This window comes from Berghia stephanieae, chromosome 1, assembly GCF_034508935.2.
Source record: "Berghia stephanieae isolate SIO BIC M18660-M18661 chromosome 1, UCSD_Bste_1.3, whole genome shotgun sequence".
In the NCBI taxonomy this organism is placed as follows: domain Eukaryota; kingdom Metazoa; phylum Mollusca; class Gastropoda; order Nudibranchia; family Aeolidiidae; genus Berghia; species Berghia stephanieae.
The window spans coordinates 105885242-105907964 of NC_088360.1; the positions used below are offsets into that span (position 1 = coordinate 105885242).

Below are 22723 nucleotides of genomic sequence, written 5' to 3' on the forward strand. Positions count from 1 at the left end.
ATGATTAATATTGAACACAAAAATTGTTAAAACAAGAGGAAAGGAGCGTAAACGTATGAATTTAGACACTAAAGTTGTGTCCTTGGGGAAGGCACTTAATATTTGGCATTGGCAAATGAGCAACAGACGAAAGATGACTGGTATTCGGAGAGAAGAAAAAAAAACAAAAAACAATGAACACGGCTAGAAATAAAGTTGAACAAGAGTCAGTAAATGCAACTTGCAAATTTACTGCCCATTGTTTTTGCATCCTTGGACAAGACATTTGGGCACCAACAGTACTCGGGAGAAACAAGCTTGCCGCTTTATATATGCAAACATGGTCAGTGATAAAAATGCAAAATTAAAAACAAGAACTACATAAGAGTGGTAGAGAAAACTTAACCTGAAAATGCAAAATTGAATATTACGTAACATATTACATAATAACAAACAATAAGCCGATAAATACCGACACTTTGCAAACTTTCTGCAACATAGGCATGTCATATATCAAACTGAAATCTCGAAGAGATGTATCATATGACTAACTATTAAACTACATTAAAATTGAAATGAACTTTATAAAATTTGATAATTGCTTTGCATTCAACATCACTAAGAGAACAGATAATTAAAATTAAAGGGTACTCACATACTGACTCGCTTAAATCCATAAGTTGGCTGAGATGTGGCAAAAGACAGAAGACAACAAAATCTAGGCACTCTGGGTTGTTGGCTGCATGGAATGTAGACACAGGCAATATCCAGGTAATGATACTGAATAAATACATCGAAGTCCAAGCAATGATACAGAAGTAGTTGGGGGAGACTGACGATCGAATTCATGTTGTTACTTCAATTTCATATTTAAAAATACAAAATAGATTATTGGAGCTGGAGGCGGCAGATGATCAAATTCATGTTGTTATTTCAATCTCATATTTAAAAATACAAGACAGAAGACTGGAGTTGGAGGCGGCAGACGACTGGAGTTGGAGGTGGCAGACGACTGGAGTTGGAGGTGGCAGACAATCAAATTCATGTTGTTATTTCAATCTCATATTTAAAAATACAAGACAGACGACTGGAGTTGGAGGCGGCAGACGACTGGAGTTGGAGGTGGCAGACGACTGGAGTTGGAGGTGGCAGACAATCAAATTCATGTTGTTATTTCAACTTCATATTTAAAAATACAAGACAGGCGGCTGGAGTTCGAGGCGGCAGACAATCAAATTCATGTTGTTATTTCAATCTCATATTTAAAAATACAAGACAGACGACTGGAGTTCGAGGCGGCAGATGACTGGAGTTTGAGGCGGCAGACAATCAAATTCATGTTGTTATTTCAATCTCATATTTAAAAATACAAGACAGACGACTGGAGTTCGAGGCGGCAGACGACTGGAGCTGGAGGTGGCAGACGACTGGAGTTGGAGGTGGCAGACAATCAAATTCATGTTGTTATTTCAATCTCATATTTAAAAATACAAGACAGACGACTGGAGTTGGAGGCGGCAGACGACTGGAGTTGGAGGTGGCAGACGACTGGAGTTGGAGGTGGCAGACAATCAAATTCATGTTGTTATTTCAACTTCATATTTAAAAATACAAGACAGACGGCTGGAGTTCGAGGCGGCAGACAATCAAATTCATGTTGTTATTTCAATCTCATATTTAAAAATACAAGACAGACGACTGGAGTTCGAGGCGGCAGATGACTGGAGTTTGAGGCGGCAGACAATCAAATTCATGTTGTTATTTCAATCTCATATTTAAAAATACAAGACAGACGACTGGAGTTCGAGGCGGCAGACGACTGGAGCTGGAGGTGGCAGACGACTGGAGTTGGAGGTGGCAGACAATCAAATTCATGTTGTTATTTCAATCTCATATTTAAAAATACAAGACAGACGACTGGAGTTGGAGGCGGCAGACGACTGGAGATGGAGGTGGCAGACGACTGGAGTTGGAGGTGGCAGACAATCAAATTCATGTTGTTATTTCAATCTCATATTTAAAAATACAAGACAGACGACTGGAGTTGGAGGCGGCAGACGACTGGAGTTGGAGGTGGCAGACGACTGGAGTTGGAGGTGGCAGACAATCAAATTCATGTTGTTATTTCAACTTCATATTTAAAAATACAAGACAGACGGCTGGAGTTCGAGGCGGCAGACAATCAAATTCATGTTGTTATTTCAATCTCATATTTAAAAATACAAGACAGACGACTGGAGTTCGAGGCGGCAGATGACTGGAGTTTGAGACGGCAGACAATCAAATTCATGTTGTTATTTCAATCCAGGGGCGGTTGGTCACATTGTATTTAAGGCGGCACAAATCCGAAATACAGAATCAAATTTTATTGGTCTAGTTAATTTAACTAATTTTGACCTACTTTGTATGTGTGTGTGTGTGTGTGTGTGTGTGTGTGTGTGGAGAGGGGGGTATTGCAATTGTTTGTCTTTATGTGTGCATATGTTTGCATATGTGCGTATATTTGTGTGTGCATGTATGTGTGTGTGTGTGTGTGTGTGTTAGAATATTAATGAGACATACTCACAAAAGAGCATCAATTATCTTGTACAAAACGGGTCTGTTAACTTTCACCTGTTCATTATAACGACTCACAGACGCAGCATGTCCTGTTTCCAACTGATTTCTTATATCTACAACGTTGAAAAGTTTATATTTAACAGCATCTGTGACATGGCTATTTGATTCAGAATGTTTCTTCAGTGCCTGAGAGATGTGCGCAATATCACTGAATCCTCCTGTTGTCCGTTTTAGCTTACATCACCAAAAATCAAGCAATAAAAACAATGAAGCGTTTTACGGCTTTCACTTACACTGGCAGTAAGCCATTCAACAGTTTAAAAATAATCATTAAATCGGCGCTGACTCCCCGGAGTGTTAGAAACTAAGTTAAAATTCACTGGTTTGTGTGGGACCTAAATCTTTCACCACGATTTTCTCTTGAGGGGATAAGTGTCGAAATTGATTTTCAATTTAAAAATCAACATGATTCATGATTGATTACAAATTACAGAAATAACTTTTTAAAATAAAATGATTCAAGAAATCTTTCCAAAGATAAAAACAGGTAGGTTTCATAAACAATGACAACAGCGATAAGACATTTTCTCTGAATACTAACGGTATGACACACAACTTTAGAATAATTGAATTTAAAAATCCACATTAAATTCCAAACGCAAAGCACTTGTTAACTTCATACACAATCAGCGACATCTTTATAATTATACTATTATTAGACAATGCACACAATACAAGTTGAGTAGGGATCGTTGGGAGTGTGCGGGGATGAAGGACTCCGTGGGTCAGGGATTTTTATTTATAGTACCATGGGGCTCTTCTCGGTGCATACTTTGTTTAATGTTCTTTTTGATATTTAATATATATTTAAGCAAAACCAACAATGATAAAATATATATTTATTGCCATTCTCTTCATCCGTATATCTTAGTGAAGCAAAGCCTCTTCTTTCAGTGATAAAACTGATAGGGTTTTAATTTATCCCAAGTAGGACCTCAGGGCGTGCATCGCTAGATTGGCCGTCTTGGCCTAATTATTTAAGCAGTGAAAGACAATAGTTAGTTGGGGAGGGAGGGTGGAGGGAGATTGGGGAGTGGTAACACTAACTTTCTTCAAGGTACAACAGAGTATAGGATAAGGACAGGACGGCCAAACGAAGACTGGCTCATATCAACAACAAAAAACGTCCCCACCATACCACACCCTCCGCTCATTGTCACCCCGCGCAGGCAACGGGGGAAAGATGAAACGTGCCGATTTGACGCCACCTTCGCGGAGCGACGCACGAGTCATCAAATATTATATTCAAAACAAAAAGCAGTATGTGCTAAATTTTTAATTTTATCAAAATTTTAAAATTGAAGTTTTTTGTTTGGTTAACATGCTAATCTACGGAAAATATAGGGCGGCACAAAACAACTTCGCTCTATTGACCGACCGCCAGTGTTTCAATCTCATATTTAAAAATACAAGACAGACGACTGGAGTTCGAGGCGGCAGACGACTGGAGCTGGAGGTGGCAGACGACTGGAGTTGGAGGTGGCAGACAATCAAATTCATGTTGTTATTTCAATCTCATATTTAAAAATACAAGACAGACGACTGGAGTTCGAGGCGGCAGATGACTGGGGTTGGAGGTGGCAGACGACTGGAGTTGGAGGTGGCTGACAATCAAATTCATGTTATTATTTCAATCTCATATTTAAAAATACAAGACAGACGACTGGAGTTCGAGGCGGCAGACAACTGGAGTTGGAGGTGGCAGACGACTGGAGTTGAAGGTGGCAGACAATCAAATTCATGTTGTTATTTCAATTTCATATTTAAAAATACAAGGCAGATTATTGGAGCTGGAGGAGGCAGACGACGGGAGTTGGAGGTGGCAGACAATCAAATTCATGTTGTTATTTCAATCTCATATTTAAAAATACAAGACTTACGACTGGAGTTCAAGGCGGCAGATGACTGGAGTTGGAGGTGGCAGACAATCAAATTCATGTTGTTATTTCAATTTCATATTTAAAAATACAAGGCAGATTATTGGAGCTGGAGGAGGCAGACGACGGGAGTTGGAGGTGGCAGACAATCAAATTCATGTTGTTATTACAATTACATACTCAAAAATACAAGGCATATTATAGGAGCTGGAGGTGACAGACAATCAAATTCATGTTGTTTATTCAATCTCATATTTAAAAATACAAGACAGACGACGGGAGTTGGAGGTGGCAGACAATCAAATTCATGTTGTTATTTCAATTTCATATTTAAAAATACAAGGCAGATTATTGGAGCTGGAGGAGGCAGACGACGGGAGTTGGAGGTGACAGACAATCAAATTCATGTTGTTATTACAATTTCATACTCAAAAATACAAGGCAGATTATAGGAGCTGGAGGTGACAGACAATCAAATTCATGTTGTTTTTTCAATCTCATATTTAAAAATACAAGACAGACGACGGGAGTTGGAGGTGGCAGACAATCAAATTCATGTTGTTATTTCAATTTCATATTTAAAAATACAAGGCAGATTATTGGAGCTGGAGGAGGCAGACGACGGGAGTTGGAGGTGGCAGACAATCAAATTCATGTTGTTATTACAATTTCATACTCAAAAATACAAGGCAGATTATAGGAGCTGGAGGTGACAGACAATCAAATTCATGTTGTTATTTCAATCTCATATTCAAAAATACAAGACAGACGACTGGAGTTCGAGGCGGCAGATGACTGGAGTTGGAGGTGACAGACAATCAAATTCATGTTGTTATTTCAATCTCATATTTAAAAATACAAGACAGATGACTGGAGTTCGAGGCGGCAGACAATCAAATTCATGTTGTTATTTCAATCTCATATTTAAAAATACAAGACAGACGACTGGAGTTCGAGGCGGCAGACGACTGGAGCTGGAGGTGGCAGACGACTGGAGTTGGAGGTGGCAGACAATCAAATTCATGTTGTTATTTCAATTTCATATTTTAAAATACAAGGCAGATTATTGGAGCTGGAGGAGGCAGATGACGGGAGTTGGAGGTGGCAGACAATCAAATTCATGTTGTTATTTCAATCTCATATTTAAAAATACATACGACAGACGACTGGAGTTCGAGGCGGCAGACAACTGGAGTTGGAGGTGGCAGACGACTGGAGTTGGAGGTGGCAGACAATCAAATTCATGTTGTTATTTCAATTTCATATTTAAAAATACAAGGCAGATTATTGGAGCTGGAGGAGGCAGATGACGGGATTTGGAGTTGGCAGACAGTCAAATTCATGTTGTTATTTCAATTTCATATTTAAAAATACAAGGCAGATTATTGGAGCTGGAGAAGGCAGACGACGGGAGTTGGAGGTGGCAGACAATCAAATTCATGTTGTTATTACAATTTCATACTCAAAAATACAAGGCAGATTATAGGAGCTGGAGGTGGCAGACAATCAAATTCATGTTGTTATTTCAATCTCATATTCAAAAATACAAGACAGACGACTGGAGTTCGAGTCAGCAGACGACTGGAGTTGGAGGTGGCAGACGATAAAATTCATGTTGTTATTTCAATCTCATATTTAAAAATACAAGACAGACGAACAAACTCACAAGGTGAGTACAATATCAAACTTGAAAACATCAAATAAAAAGGAATCAATAAACATATCCAATCAAAAAAATGAAAGGTCAGCTGTGACCATGTCAGCCAGTACAGCACTGACGTCCATGTCATAGTCCTCAGAAGAGGACTCGGCAGCATCCAAGTCCCAATAACCTAACGTGAACTTTGATGGTCGAGACTTGGTAGCAGGAATGACTGCACGAATCCTCCCCCAGTAAGTTACATCAACTCCCTCTTCCGATTCCCAAGTATGTTGAAAACGGGAGCCGAGAACATCCTCGCGGTGAATTATTTTATTTATGAAGCCCTTCTGTGTCAAGCTGAGTCCCTCATATATTGAATTTGTAGGATCCTGCTTTATGAGGGACTCCTTGACTTCTTTCTCCAGTGCCCGCCTCATCTTCTTGTCTCGTGCCTGCCCCACCAACAACTGCCTCTCCTGCTTAGCAGCACCAATGTTTTTGGACCACCTAGAATGAGCTGCCCTTAAATAAGAGCCCCTCTTGACAGCATACTTTATTAGTCGTTCCTGTGTGTTGCTGTCATGAGTGTCAAGCCAAGGAAGGGTCCTGTTGGTTCTTGCCTTGACTTTTGCATCCAGGAACCCTAATGAAGCATTTGGGGCACGCCTCCATAAAGCATCTGTCATCCCCAAACTCCTCTCTGCCCAAATATTATTTGGTGAAGCAGACTTCGTTGACTGAAGTCAGCATCTGATGGCATCGATAATATGCCAGTAATGTATTTTCCCAGCTGATTGCAGGTCACCTTCTTAAATGCTGCAAGAATGGCAGTCAGATATTTCTGCAACAAAGCTGGGTCCTCTGTGTTTCTCAGGGATGTTAATACATTACTGGCAGGAACAGCATTATCGAAGACATCCGAAGATGAGGTGAGCATCTTTAGAGGTTGCTCAATGAAGGCTGTCAAGTTTTTATCAAAGAGCCTGATATACTCACCCATCTCCAGATTGCTCAGTCTATGGCTATTCCCATAAAAGAGGGTCATCCAAGGGCCTGTTATTAACTTCCCACACAGTCCAAGAGCTTGGAACTGGGCAACCATTCGATTGTCATTCAAATCCCGGAGCAAGGTCCGACGGGCTTCAAGTCGACAAAATCTGTTGACAAAAATGGGTAACGGTAAACTTGTTTGTCAATTGGTTATCAATCACCACAAAGGCAGATAAGATAATTAACTCAAACACACAAACAATAGGTCTATTTGAAAAAATAAAGAATTGAAGCGAAACAGCTTTTAAAAGACAAACACTATTTAGGCTTCTTCAAAGCACTATAAATTATAAATTTAAAAAATGTGGTGAGAAAATGTGAGTCAAGAGCCTTTTGCACGGACTAAACTTTGTCATCCACAGTGGTACTCAAAACAGGGATATACCGTCGGAAGGCCAGCGAGCTACCATAAGACCACAAAGCCGTACAAATAGTATAATTTGATTTATCTGGGATCTTACTATTATTAAAATGAATGTGAATCATTACAGAGAGAGAGAAAAAAGTTTGTAATGGACATAGGCAAAAAAAAATGAAATACAAGATAAAAAGAGTAAAGTACCTCTCAAGGTATTCAAGTAGTTCTGATTTGTACGCTACTATGCTGCCAGCCATTCTGAACATTACATGCAGTCTGTTGCCCACATAACGGACAAATACATCCGAGGGGATGTCCTTTCTTGCCATGAAAGACTTGAACCCAGACGGATCCCCAGTCTGCTTGTATCTGTAGAGGATCAAAAATGAATGTAAAAATAAATATGATTTGTTAAAGAACCAAGGTGACAAACAAGTGATAGTGTCCTGAAAAAAAGGATGGTAAATAAATTTCGCAAGCAAGTTCAAAATGTAAAGAGCCATTAAATTGTATATATTTTTTCCCCTCAAATATATTAAATTCTCTTTAACACCTCACTTCATAAACTGTAACACTATTTCCTTGTTTCTTCATCAAGAATATGTGCATTGGAAATTCACTTTAAAAATAGGAGCAACGATGAAATCAACAATGAAAACTGTCATCAGCGGATCTATGATCAGATATGGCCCTTCGTTATTTAAAACAATGCAATGATTCAAATTTGAACCTTTTGATCGAAAGGCAAGTGTCTTGCCACTTAGACCTAAAGCCTAGAAGTAATAGAAGAGATAATATTTGTACAAAACAAGTGCATTAAATCTGACAATGAAACTAGGGGAAAAAATCATGCCTACCTGATCTTAGAAATGGCATAGATGAAGTTAGCAGCACAGCAGTCACCTCGACCATTGCTTGGAAGCCCGTCTTCCTTGTCCAGATTGCCCAGAGCTGAACGTGTGTGGGAAGCAAAGCCATCCAGGGGATGAACGTTACAATTCAGCTCCATAATGTCCACCTCCAACTCCTCTTTCAACTGTTCCACAACACAGTGGTTGACTGGAGCACGATCACTCACTGTGCTGGAAATCTTAGACAGGAAATCATTCTTTATTGAAATGAAGTCCTGTCCACTGTAGATGGAATAGCTTGTGGCTATCTCATCGATAACCGAGATGATGTGACGTGTGTAATCCTTTGCTGATCCACTAGCCAACTCGGCAATCGATAAAGTAAAAGTTGCACTCTCTGTTGAGATGTGAATTTGATTGGCATGCTGAGCTGCATAGGTTGTTGCATCCCAACAAAGAGTGGCACATTCACATTTAAGCACAGCCTCAGCAACCTGAAGATGTGACAGAGCAGATAACTCATAAGCCATCCTGGCAACAGTAGACTTAGAGGCACCTTCACCTCATTTGAATTCCCAAGCTCCTGTAAAACATAACTCACAACGCCTCCAGAATGAGCTACAGGAACCTGAGAAATCAAAGTTTTATACATCACCTTCCTCATTTTAGATAAATAATGCCTCCCTCCTACAGGCTCAAAATCATCCACCTCCTCAGCTTCCTCAGTTGAACTTAATAGTCATTTGCTATCTGTAAGTTCTTTACTTCCTGACTTAGGTTTGTCAGCTCCTTGTTCACAGCATTCAATTGGTCATCCAACTCTCCAACTGTTTGTTGTTTCCCATCCAATGCCCGCCTCAACCTACGGTAGTAGTTGAGGGTCTGGCCTCCAATGATCTAATTTTTCGTTTTAAAAAACGCCGCTCTCTCCTCAGGACTTTCTCAGTGCTGCACTTTCTGGCAAGCGCCTGAGAAAGTCGTTTGTTTTTCAGGGAAAATGTCCGTGCCCGCCGAACCTCAGCTCTCAAGCGTCGACATTTAGACAATGCCTCCTCCAACTCAACTCTCTTCTGTCTACAGCGGTCACAGTCCTTTCGTAGATTTCTTGAATGGCAGACTGATGTTGTAGTAGTAGTAGTAGTAGTGGTAGAAGTAGTAGAAGTAGTAGAAGTAGTCGGCAGCACATAAGGTGTCTGCATCAAATCCTCTGCCTTCCTCCAGACTCTCTCATATTTAAGACTTTTTACAAAATTTTTCATTGTGTTCAGCAATTTCCCAAGATGAACTTGGAGAGCAGCTTTGTTTAGGGCTGCCTCCATTTCCAGGAAAAAAGAAATTGTCTTGGGTATGCTTTTCTCATTCTTCTGGAAAGCATATAGTAAATGCCCATTCTTCAGTGATGTACTGTTGAATGAGCAAAAGTTTTGAAATATAAAGCTATTGAGCTCATTGATGTTTCTTGGAGTAGACATTCTGGAGTATGATCTGTCAGTTTTAAAAAAAGGGGTGGAAGAGACAAAAAAATAATAATTACAACAATATCCTAGAAAAAGGAAATGAAACATGAAAATGTGGTGTCATAATGAACGTCACTCTGAAAACAAAAAAAGTACTTCGATTATGATTAAATCAACAAAATTAAAAGTTATATAATAATTTTTGTTGTGGTAAAGAGTAAAGTAATGAATGAAATATACTTTCACTTGAATTGACTCTATCATGCTATTCTGTATTATTTGTATTGAAATTAACCACATTAAATTAAACCAACACTTAACCTGCAGAACAAACAAAAATGAAAGATAAAAAATAATATCAGTGGAACATAATTTTTAGTTGTCCGGTATCATCCCAGTTAAAAAGTCATTTCAGTTTCAACATTCATTCATAAAATAAAACTAAAATTATGGATAGGACTATTTTCAGTCTTTTTACAGCAATTATTCAGCTTGAAATTATTTATACAAGTCACAAAAGCAAACGCAGTCGATAGTTTACAGACTGCACTGTACACAGGAGACTCTGGGATACATCGAGAGGCAATCCTGGTTGGCCGTCGCCAACTTCATGAACACGCGTCGTATTTAAAGTCACTAAAAGACGCTGTCGCCAGCATCAATCACCACCAAAATTCACACAAATAGAGAAAAATGGTTGGCGAATAATATAACATTAATTAAAAATAGGTAATATAATGAAAAAAGTATTTAAAATGAAGTTAAAACTTACCAAATTTTCAAACAGCTAGCATCTGAACAAAGAATGAACGGATTAAAAATCTGAAAACGCCGCCTGACGCGCTGGCTTCTCCTCTTTAAAATGAGACCGGAAGTGATGAAATTAGTGCACAGGAAGCGATTCCACGGCAATGGAAGTAAAACTATGTTCACCGGTTTACACAATTTTCACTCCAGAGCCGTAACATCGATATCGGGGCTCGATCAGCGGCTCAGCCACGGGTGATGCGACTACCACGCCAAGCTTTAGCTATGGGTTTCGCTCATGGAGCTCTTACATACTGTCTGTTCACCTAGGTTTCGCTCCTCTACCCAATGTAGCTTTATGTATCAAGTGTATTATTATTATTATTATTATTATTATTGTTATTATTATTATTATTATTATTATTATTATTATTATTATTATTATTATTATTATTATTATTATTATTATTATTATTATTATTATTATTATTATTATTGTTATTATTATTATTATGATTATTATTATTATTATTATTATTATTATTATTATTATTATTATTATTATTATTATTATTATTATTATTATTATTATTATTATTATTATCATTATTATTGTTATTATTATTATTATTCCGAGACAGGGTCTGCGAATAACGATTATTTCTTATTCCCAGACACTTTTTTTGAAACTCCGCTGTTTGAAACAATTATCCACATTCCAGAATATGGAATGTTTCAAAATGCACATAGAAGTAAGTAAAGTTAATAAAATATCAATAAAAACATAAAATTAACATAAAATTATTATTATTATTATTATTTTTATTATTATTATTATCATTATTATTATTATTATTATTATTTATTATTATTATTATTATTATTATTATTATTATTATTATTATTATTATTATTATTATTATTATTATTATTATTGTTATTATTATTTATTATTATTATTATTATTATTATTATTATTATTATTATTATTATTATTATTATTATTATTATTATTATTATTATTATTATTATTTGCACTCAATGGTTGATGGAATATTTGAGTTGTTTCCCTTAGCACGAGGTGTTTTCGGAAGGCCTCCCACCACAACTCCACGATAGGGGAGGGCATCCGGGTCACCAAAAGGTCATCGACGCTTTAGGTTTTGAGAAGTCAGGTCATCGACGACTGAGAATTTCCCGACCTCCACTTAGTTCTCGATGCTTTTCTCGTCTCGAGAATCTTGGTCGTCGATGCTTCTCGTATTGAGTCCCGAGTCCCGAGTCTCGAGACTATACTGCGCGAGCGACGCACGCGTTACTAACAATGTGTACTATCTGCATTGTTCACCCCTCTCTCGTCGGCGATGATTCCAGCGAAGCTCGAGACTTTTTTGCGTCTCGATGCTTTTTTGAGTCTCGAGACTCAAAAAAGTCTCGAGCATCGCTCTAGTCATCGGTGCTTTCATTCAATACCTAGTCATTGGTATTGGGTATTGACGTTATATCATATTTTAAACAGCTAACAAAACACAAACGTCGTAAATAGATCAAAATGGTTATAGGTATCAATGTTTTATTATTATACAAAGTGAATTTATTTAATGTATTTTAAGTTTTAATACAAAAAAGCCATCCAAAGCTCAGTTGAAGTGCTACTTCTCGGGAATTCCCGACTTTTCCTTGGTCATCGAGTTCGGGAAGTTTTGAGTGTTGGTGGCCGATGACTTGAGGTATCATCGAGACTTCCGCTCGACACTACTCCACGACCACTTCGTGTGTTATAATTATTATAATCATTATAATCTCTTCGCTGCCACAAGCATGGCCCGTTGTTCTTGTTATCCATGATGGGAAGTCAGTTTCTATGGTAATTATTAAATTCATTATTCATGATGAATTCTTTTTCTATATTGCCAATGATTGAATTTGTTAATCGTGACAAGTTCTTTTTGTTACGATGCTTGTTACAGTGTCAACCCCACTATTCGTGGTGGAGGGGGAGCACACGATATACTATTGATGATTCGTCATGAAGAGTGAAAAAAGCGGAACTCTTTGTTCGCGATGAGTTTCATATATTTTAAAATTCTTATTATACTTGAGGGGAATATGCCGAGGTGCACTTATTTGCAGGTCTGATTACCCAATTCCTTGTGGATTCATTGTTGTAATCGAAATATCTCAAGAAAATGACGCAGCATATTGTCCATTACAACAATGTTAAACTAGGCTCGTTAAAATGAATGTAACAATGTAATCATCAAATGCCATGCTTTCCTTTGGACGTGTTTTTGAGAGTTAAAAAAAAAGTGTATTTAATCGAGACTTTGACAAATAAATACCAATAATGGGGTAACATCCCAAAACCACAACGACAAAAGAGCCCGCCATCGTAACCTCCAGCCGAGTTTGACACGGATGAGGGAACACGACTCGCCCAACAATGCCAAGTATGTGTACGACAACGCAACACTTAAATAGTTAAGACCAGCAACTAACACCGTGTTGCAACACACACCACCCTCAAATCGTTACATCATGCATGAGGAGAAAGAAAGGTGGGGTGAAGGCTCGCATGTGTAGACAAAACTAAAAACCTCCATTGCCTGTTATTGTGACGGGAAATCTAAGATCAATCAACAACAAACACGATGAACTATATGCTTGTTGTAAATATATGCATGAGTACAGGAACGCCTCAGTCGTGTGCCTTACTGAAACATGGCTTCAACAATCTGCACCAGATAGCTGCTACATCAATGGCTACACACTCAAACGCTGTGACCGTGACCTCGATCAGACTACCAAAACAAAAGGAGGAGGAGGAGTGTGTATTTATATTAACGAACGCTGGTGCCACCCAAACAAACAATGTTACTGTCGTATCATCAACCAGGAACGAAGATTTGGACCTCCTAACCGTCTCCTTAAACCCTCTTCCGCACTAGGACAGGACTGTCCTGGGACAGTCCTGTCCCAAATCTGTAACATATAGAATTTAGAGAAATCTTCCGCACCTATTGGGACGGGACAAAACAGTCCCGTTGTGTCCCAGGCCGTTGTGAAATGCTACAAAATCAACGGGACAGGACTGTCCCAGTCCCGTGTTCATATCGTTTGTGATAGTAGAAAAATATAGCAGACTTCCGCACTAGGACAAAAAAGTCCCAGACTTGGCGGCGCCGTGTCAAAATTGAAATGCCTGTCTTTATTTTCTGCATCCCTACTACTACTACTACTACTACTACTACTACTACTACTACTACTACTACTACTACTACTACTACTACTACTACTACTACTACTACTACTACTACTACTACTACTACTACTACTACTATTATTATTTCTACTGTTGCTTCTGCTGCTGCTAATGCCACTAATATATTAATACCTACATCCCTTTCATTTTGTATTTATTTCCAATTCCATTGTATTTATTTTCCAACAATAGTCCACACTTTATTTTAGTTCACTGTCTTCTATACTGCATTACACAGTTCCTACCCGCCTCCCCTCTTTTAACATAATTAAGTACGCACCTTTTATAAATTTCTATTGCTCTGTTTTAATTCGCGCTTCCTCACAAAGTAGCATACAATTTCCTGCCCATCAATGTTTTTGTTTATGCATCTTAACAACGCCACTACCACATTATCTCATTCGTCTGTAGTTTTTAATTCATCATGTGTTGTTGACGAAGGGGAAACCCGAAACGTCCATTTTATCTGTTTTCGTATATTAAACTGAAGCTTACATTCAATTTCACAGTTATGATTTATTTATTTATTTCAATTCTGAATATAAAAAAGCAAGAAAAAATCAAAAAATAATTCTATGTGATGAAACCACGTACAGAAGGCATAGCAACATAAACATTTTCGGCAATTTAAAAACGTATGTTTATAAATATAATTTAAGAAGTGTCATACTTTGTGACACAGCAGCAACGTGTCTAAAACCGGTCGCACATCTATTCGGTCGGTACCTTGTGGGATCAATTATCTTTATCGTTATTTATTTCGGGAATTTTCAATGAAAATATTTTAAAGTAAGTCCTTCTGAGCCACTTGGACTCACTGTAAGACAAATTAACTCCTTTAGAGCCTTGTAGCCAATGGTGCAGGAGTTATTCCGGTTTCAATAGCGTGAAGCGGACAATTAACGTATTTGTTTGAAAACCTTTGAACAGGACGCTAGTCTATCGCAGATTACTATCCCAGCTTGACAGGTACCCTTTTACAACTGAATGGAGTGAGTGACTGGAGTAAATTTTCTTGCTCTAGAAAGTACAAATTGGCTTCGGTCGGAATCGAACAAAGAACCTCTGAGTCCAGAGTACAACGCGCTAACCATGGACCATCTTGCCTCCTAAGCTTATAAATCCGGAACTTATCCATGTTGCTGTAGCGTTGAGCAGACAGATAACAGTTTAAAATTAAAAAAAATAAAATTCCCTTTTTCATCCCATAGGGGAAATTTTTCTCGAGGGTCTATTCCAAGGGAAGACTGGAATAACCCAGGCGTCAGCCGCAATGCAGCGCCGCAAATTGACCTAGGGCGAGGTATAACCCAGGCGTTAGCCGCAGTGCAGCGCCGCAAATTGAGCTAGGCGAGGTGACTTACTCAAGGCAACACAGCGCATCAGCGGGTGATCGAACTGATGCCTTTCGGGTACGAAGCAAAGACCGTACCACCGAGCCATGCTGACTTTCTATTATCCTCTTGAATGATGCTAGTCCGTCAAAGATTACTTTCATCAGCGAACTGGTACTCATTTGCACCTGGGTAAAATGAGGTGATTCCAAGAAAGTCATTTTAAGATAAGGTCGGAGATCACTAAAGAGTCAACGGAATTGACCCTTGAGCAATCTTTGGGTCATTAAAGGATGCACCCAATATTGTTTTCTCTTTCAATTTGTCTTTTTTTCCCACGTAGTAAAGCACAGAAATATGCAACCTCTATTTCATCCATTACTAGTAGTAGTAGTAGTAGTAGTAGTAGTAGTAGTAGCAGTAGTAGTGTAGTAGTAGTAAGATAGTGGTAGAAGAGTGGTAGTTGTAGTGGTGTTGTAGTGTAGTAGTAGTAGTAGTAGTAGTAGTATAGTAGTAGTAGTATGTAGTAGTATGTAGTAGTAGTAGTAGTAGTAGTGTTGTTGTTGTTGTTGTTGTAGATGTAGTAGTCGTAATAGTAGAAGTCGTGGTAGTAGTAGTAGTAGTAGCAGCAGCAGTAGTAGTAGTAGTTAGTAGTAGTAGTAGTAGTAGTAGTAGTAGTAGTAGTAGTGTAGCAGTAGTGGTAGTAGTAGTAGTAGTAGTAGTAGTAGTAGTAGTAGTAGTAGTAGTAGTAGTAGTATAGTTAGTAGTGGTTGTGGTAGTGGTAGTAGTAGAGTAGTAGTAGTATAGTAGTGTAGTAGTAGTAGTAGTAGAGTAGTATGTAGTTTGTAGTAGTAGTAGCAGCAGCAATAATATTACTCTTGATCTTATGTAAACAAATCCCATTGTACAGTGTAAAAATCATTATCGTCATGTCGTATCTTATGTTGATTCATAAAATGTGAATTATTAGAGTTGTACCAAGGACTTATTTTTTAAATTATTAATTTATAATTCAAACTATTAAATAACTAATCTATTAATTAGAAGATTTTACATTATTATTATCACCATTATAATTATCATTATTATTATTATTATTATTATTATTATTATTATTATTATTATTATTATTATTATTATTATTTATTTATTATTATTATTATTATTATTATTATTATTATTATTACTATTATTATCATTATTACTATCATTGTTTGCCTTGCTTTATTATTGATTTTATTTACTTGATTTGTTGATGAAAATATTATATTCTTGTATGAGTTATATTGACAATTGCCTACTAATAAACTTTTGAATCTTGTAAAAAAAAAAAAAAAAATACATTCGCGCAGGTGTGTCCTGGGACAGTCCTGTCCTAGTGCGGAACCCCTTTTGAATAGAAGTTTTCTCCAGTAGGACAGGACAAATTTGTCCTGGGACAGTTTTGTCCTAGTGCGGAAGGAGTCTAAGACCCTTCTATCTACCTAGAGAATGTAGCAAAGTAATAATTAACATCCTCTACACACTATCATACACCCATGCACAATGCGCACTTAATACGCTAACTGAAACATAAATTGCCCGCTCACTCAACACCCCAAAGCAGATATCATAACCACTGGTGACTTTAATCGTGCCTCACTCGACCCCAGTGTAAAAATCTATCAACATGTCACCTGTCCAACTCGAAGTGACCAAACACTCGACCTCACATACTCTAATATCAAGCATATCCAAGTCCTTCCCCCTCTTGGCAACTCGGACCATGATATGGTACTCCTTATGCCAAACTACATAACAAAATTAAAATCAAACAAAGTCGTTGAAAAAACAATCAGGATGTGGGGCCGCGAGGAAATTCAAAAACTAAAAGGTGCCCTTGATTCAACAGACTGGGAAAATCTAACAAAACAATGCAGTAGTATTCATGAAACAATGTACGTCGTCAATTCGTACATCGCTTTCTGTCATCATTAACAACAAAAACCGTCAAAAGCTACGGAAACAACAAGCCATGTGTGACAAAAGAAATGAAAGGACTGCTGAACCAAAAGAAAATAGCTTTCATGAAAAAGGATGTTGAAGAAAAGAAACGATTACAAAAATAAGTTAAAGGAAAAACAATCGAGTGCAAAGTTACCTTCAAAACAAAAATCGAGGAAAAATTTTAATCGAACGATATGAAAACAGTACGGAGCGGCATGAAAGAAGCAGCTGGCCTCAACAACTCATCGAAGACCACTTGTCAACTTGAACAGGAAAAAGAACAAGAACAAGTCGAAAATCTGAACGCATTCTACGCCCGCTTTGAAACAAACGACTTCTCCCAAGAGATAAACATGCTAAAAGAACAACTAAGCAACACATACGAATTCCACTCAGCGTAAACAGCGGACAAGTATTTAAGTTGTTTGCTAAATTAAAATAAAAACCAACAAAGCGTGTGGGCCAGATAAATTATTTGATGGTCATTTTAGAATTTGGTCAGACAATTCTACAGCTCTACCTTTTAGTAACAATATCGGAGACATTCCATTTGTTACGTATACGGTATAATGATATTGCAATGGATCTCCTGTTATGGTGCAATAGTTATAAGAGGAATAGTTGGCTTCCATCAGGCCATATCCCCAGTATAGATAATGATGCAGATTATCTAAAAAGTAATCAATTAATATTAGATCATCATGAATTCTTGACTTCCTCAGTCTGTGAAGATATCTGCTCAAATTTAGTAAACCGTCAAAAGACCGCTTTGCAAGTAGATGCAACTATCAAATTACTACTACGGCACAGCATAGCTCAGTGCTACGGTCTTTGCTTCGTACACGAAGTGTAACAAGTTCGATCGCCCGCCACTGCTCTGTGTGGCCTTGAGCAAGAAATCTCGCCCTAGCTAATTTTTGCAGCGCTGCATTGGGGCAGACGCCTGGGTTATCCCAGTCTTCCCTTGGAATAGACCCTAGAGACATTTCCCCCGACAGGATGAATAAAAGTAAATTTTATTTATTACTTCCAGAACCTGAATCATGTGCTGTCAATGCATTTTTCATGAAGTGATGAAATGGGACATGTTTTGTTACCCTTTTCTTCCTTTTATCCTTATTAAAAGGGCCATATAAAAGGTTTTAGAGAATAGAACACCTATGTTGTTTAAAATGGTGCCATTTTCGAAAACTTAGAGTTGATTTCCCAAGCATGCTCATATAACCTCCACTTCGCTTACTTACCACATGAGCTCTTTTGAGTATCGTGTCAGACTCCAAAAATTAAACACACTCTTCGCATAAATTAGTTTTTGTTAATAACCTTGTCCAATATACCATTGTCCATAGTCGGGGTGACAGTCCCAATGAATAATCCATGGTTTACATTAAATATGTGATCTTTTCTGTGCCCAGAATGACTTGAACCCTTCAGATTATAATATAAATATGTTACGTACTTGAATTCTTGCACAATCCCTACATGTCTGATTATAGCTAGAATGCCTTCATTACTGAAAGATCTGTTATTTGTATTAGTATCCTTCATGATTCACCTATTGGTTTTCATATTATGATAAGAAGAGTTGTATAAGGGTATTTGAATAGGACAATTTCCACTAAAAGTGCTCATAGCGCTTTACAATGGGTCACAAGCAAACAGAAACACTTACCAGGTAGGACGAGACATGACACCCGTTAGGTTATATTACATTTTTCCGACAAGAAAATGATGTTAACGACTAGGTCCTCATTTAACACCTGAGTACGGTTAGAGAATGTGAATAAAGGGCCTTTTCCAAGGGCTCAAATATGCGCGGCTCCGGTCAGGACTCGAATCACAGACCTTTCGGTCCGAAGGCAAGTGTGATACCATTAGACCACATGGCCCCACTTGGAAAGGAAGGTAAACCCAATTTTCATCTTCTACAAAAATCGTTTTATTGAAATCTATGTCCTTTTCACATTTCAACAGCAGTTCCGCACAAATTTCAACTCTCCGTTTTCTCTGTACTGGGGTGAGATTGTGATGAAGAACGGTTGCAAATGCTTTTCACATTCTATGGAAGTCGATTTGGACACATTCTGCGTCTCGAGAGTGTGGAGACATATACTCCTCGAAACTGGGGGAAATTTGCCATGTTTCTGTGCCAGAGATCGGGTACCAGTCCAACAGCAGCGACGCTTCATCACTGGGGACTTTCCACGCATTGAATCAAGGAACTAGAAACCGCAAAGCATGTGGTTGAACATTGCGTTGTAATGTGGCTATTTTGCCATAACTGATTAAATCATCTTTCATTTCATCATTAAACAAAATTTATTTCTGTCCATCCAACATTGACTATATTTAAATAAACCTCATATTGTTTAATCAAACTTTCAAGATCATCACCTGTGAGAATCATCTGCATAAAATGGACATAAAAGATCAACTGTGTTTAATAATATTTTGCAGTGGCTGCATATACTCACAAAAATAAGACTGATCCAAGGACTGGGTCCTCAGGAACACCCAGTTTAACGGGAAAAACACGATTTTGACTCCCCGAATAAAAAAAATGTCAGCGGTAAGTCAGATATGATGACAACTAACTCAGTGCAGTGCTATTTATTCCAAAAATTCTCTCAAGACGGCTGAGCGCCATGTCGTGATGAATAGTGTCAAATACTTACTTGCTTACTTTGGCTTATTGCCCATACAGGAGCATAGGATATCATCGAAGGTCCTCCTCTTTTTTCTGTCCGAGTGTCTGCTCCTGCATCTCTTCTCCAGGTGGTCTTTGATAGGCCCTTCTATCGTTTGCCCTATGGATTCCAGGTCAAATCTTTCTAAGAGTGAGACCTATCCACTTCCATTTTCTCTTCATAATTTTTGAATAATTGGTTTTTGGTTTGATTTCTGCCACAGCTCGATGTTGCTATTTTTTTTGGCCAAAGGACTTTTAAAATCTTTCGCAGACATGAGTTGACAAATGTTCGGATTTTGTTATGACTGTTTTGGTCGTTCTCCGTGTTTCTGAGCCGTGCATCAAAACTACTTTAACATATGATTTGAACACACAGACTTTTGGATCAATCCAAGAGACAGATAACACTCACTTATTTTTCTACTTCACTATGAGTCAGATCATTGAATTCTCAAAGCAAGCAGTGCAGTTTCTGTGATGTGTTTATTCTTATATGCAAAATAGAACTGTTAAAACAGAAATACTAAAAGATTTTTTGTACTATCAATTCAATCTTTAACATCTAAATTGTCTCGACAGAACACACTGTTTTGAGATGATGGGTCACATAAAAAATAGCATTTTACTACGGAACCATAACAATGCACCGTGACTAATAGATGCTATTCCATATCTAATACTTATGCATTATTTTCAGTTAACCTTTTCAAATGGTCCTTTGTTGAAGATGTACCAAGAAATTTTCACAGGAAAATAAAACAGCTTCATAGACGAATAATTTTTCTTATACAAGTAAGATTTAGTTATACTCAGATTTCTTTATTTATAGCGCGAGTTTTTCTGGGTTTTTTTCAGCTGTAACAAAAGTTGTAGAAATTTGGTGTCAACCTTGGATTAAGTTTGTCTTAACTGAATATAAATTTTGGATCGTATTGATGCCACATAAAAAAAAAAAACTACTCTAAAACCGCTGTCACTGTTAAATGTGGAAAGAAGTTACTCACCACAAAATATGAGATAAATTCATCGTTTTCCAAAAGCACACTATCAAAGTACTTAGTTTGAGATCACCTAAAAGTCTCATCTAGACACAAGCACAGGTCCCCAGTAAGAGGAACACACTAAAATGTTTACAAATCATATATAATCCCTGTTGACCGTCTCGAGACCATCCCGGGTATCGATCCTAAGCGAGCCACTTGAGCGGCACGCCCGATATGTGACTAATGGAGATCCAACCCGGTGCCCGAATGGCCTCGGCCATCCCGGCTAAATACCTTTTGCTACCTTCCCTCGAAGCACCCATCTGTATTGTATTGGACAACGATACCATTCAGTGGCCCATGATCACTTCAAGGCTTCAACTTTGGCAAATTTAAAAGCTGACACGATTTCATGGTTTCAATCAGGCAACATTACATATTCTGACCATTTATCAATGGGCGAACTATACTCTATAGTAAAAAGAAACTGACCAAAAACAATTTTTAAAGTAGACTGTCGGATCAGCAAGGTTTAACTCGAATATGCGCTTAGAGTCTCGTGTCTCATAGTTATAGCGCTATATAAGTTTGCAGCAAGATTATTATTATTATTATTATTATTATTATTATTATTATTATTATTATTATTATTATTATTATTATTATTATTATTATTATTATTATTATTATATGCGCGACTTGCTCCACATCACTGTGAGCGCAATCCAATCTAGGTCATTGAGACTAAGTAGAGGGAAAGATTGAGAGGAGGAACAACACATAATTTACTCACCGACGAGGCAATAAAAGATAATATAGTAATGTCCCTTTGTTGGCTTTCGTCGGGTTTCTGCGGGTTTCGTCTGGTTTCAGTGGGTTTCGTAAAATAGAGACATCATACAAATCGGACTTGAAATAATATTTGTCTGGAAATTTTGCCTCTTTGCTAAAAGTGCATATATCAACACGTCTTTAACTTGTATCAGAGAGAGAGAGAGAGAGAGAGAGAGAGAGAGAGAGAGAGAGAGAGAGAGAGAGAGAGAGAGAGAGAGAGAGAGAGAATGAGAGAGAGAGAGAAAGAGAAAGAGAGAGAGAGTGAATGAGAGAGAGAGAGAGAGAGAGAGAGAGAGAGAGAGAGAGAGAGAGAGAGAGAGAGAGAGAGAATAAGTAGGAGTGAAGTATCTGTTCAATGTTAGAGTTATCATTTAACGTTATAACAAGTGTAACTAAATGACTAATTTCCATATTTATGGACAATAAAGATCTATTATTATTATTATTATTATTATTATTATTATTATTATTATTATTATTATTATTATTATATTATTATTATTATTATTATTATTATTATCTATATCTTTAACTGGATAAAAGACTTTCTTAATAATCGAATACAAAGGGTCATTGTCAATGGTGTGGGGTCGGATTTTAAGAATGTAATTAGCGGTGTACCCCAAGGAAGCGTATTGGGGCCACTTTTATTTCTTTTATATATAAATGATTTACCATGTGGCACAAATTCAGCCTGCAAACTGTTTGCAGACGATACAAAGATCTATAGTACAACTGAACATCATAACATTCTACAAAATGATATATTTTCACTTTTCAAATGGTCTACAACATGGCATTTGGATTTTAATGCGGTGTGTCTTTTTTACGAAACCCGCCGAAACCCGCCGAAACCCGACGAAACCCGACGAATCCCGACAAAGTTATGGGAAGTAGGTGGCAGTGGGGAATGAACCCAGAACTCAGGTAAGTGTACACCATTGGGGAGTGAACCTGGGACTGGGTTTCGGCGGGTTTCGTAAAAAAGAACCAGTGCTTTTTTACGAAACCCGCCGAAACTCGGCGAAACCCGACAATATCCAGCAAAGTTATGG

The 22723-nt window shown here is 37.7% G+C and overlaps 1 protein-coding gene across 1 annotated transcript in view; it reads left to right on the plus strand.

Moving 5' to 3' along the window:
• Nucleotides 1-12333: 12333 nt before the first annotated feature.
• The window catches only part of LOC144962437 (uncharacterized), a 51016-nt gene continuing 40626 nt past the window's right edge, over nucleotides 12334-22723 (plus strand). The window contains exons 1-2 of the mRNA XM_078895384.1: nucleotides 12334-12447; nucleotides 20549-20643. The gene's annotated coding sequence lies outside the window, so the exon portion shown is untranslated. The remainder of the gene's footprint in view (nucleotides 12448-20548; nucleotides 20644-22723) is intronic.